Raw genomic sequence first — 1,204 nt, forward strand, 5'->3', positions numbered from 1 at the left:
ACACATATGCATGTTGATGAACTTGTTTCTCTAGTCAACCCAGACTAGCACAGGGAGTGAATGAGGGGTTTGAACTGTAAAATACAGAATTGATGGGCTGAAGTGTAAACTAACACCTAATTCATAATACTAAATTCATTTATGAAAAAACAAAAACAAATCTTTCTTGGAAGAAGTACAGCCGGACTGTACTCATTAGAAGTAAGGATAAGGAGACTTTGTTTAAGGTAATTAGGACGTGTTGTTAGAACAGGCAAAACCCTGGAAAAAAACACTGTGCTCAGTAAAGTAGAAAGGCAACATAAAAATGTGTGCAAGCATCACCGATGGATCGACACAGTGGTAGACCAATGGGTTCAAACTAACAACAATTGTGAGGATAGTGCAGGTGGGGTCATATTTTCAATCTGTTATGCATAGGGTCATTATGAGTTGGAACTAATTGACACCCCCAAACCACAACAGCACACCATTTCCTTCCATCTGCAACGATGATTGCTTCCATCTTGTCTAAAGCTGTTTAGGAAGCAGGATAATGGCTGTAACATCCCTTTTATAAAAAGCATTACTATCCAACATATGTTCTTTTATTAAGTGCTGACAGGTATGTTCTGAGTTTTAAGGACCCTATGTATAGTAGAAGGCGACACTATTCATCCTGAGTCATCCTGACTATTGTTTCTGTGTTTGAGCCCATTGTTGCAACTACTGTGTCAATCTGTTTCATGAGGGTCGTCCACTGGCCCCCTTTCCCCCTGACCCTCTACTTTACTAAGCGTGTTGTTCTGCAGCTCCAGCCAGATGACAAGAGCAAAGTACATGAGACAGAGCCTTGTCATCCCTTCATTTAGGGAGAATTATGTTTGCACTTCTTCCAACACACTTTAAAAAATGTCTTCTATCTGTCTTTTTGTTGTTGTTAATATTCTTTGCCAACAACATAATTCAAAGTCATTCATTATTTCCCCATATTCCTCATTCATTACCCAGTTTCTACATGCATATGAAACAATGGAAAATATCCTGGCTTGGGCCAGGCACAGCCTAGTCTTTGTGATCGTATATTTTCCTTTGGACATTTTAAAAAGAGACATCTGGCAGCAGATTTTCTCAGTGCAATATGTCTTTGATTTTTGACAACTACTCTCAGGGAGGTGGATTTTAGTTCCAGGTAACCTGAAATCCTTGCCCCCACCCCCCCATC

The sequence above is a fragment of the Echinops telfairi genome, unplaced genomic scaffold (assembly GCF_000313985.2).
Source record: "Echinops telfairi isolate 266 unplaced genomic scaffold, ASM31398v2 ScPeMD7_2010;HRSCAF=2546, whole genome shotgun sequence".
Classification (NCBI taxonomy): Eukaryota; Metazoa; Chordata; class Mammalia; order Afrosoricida; family Tenrecidae; genus Echinops; species Echinops telfairi.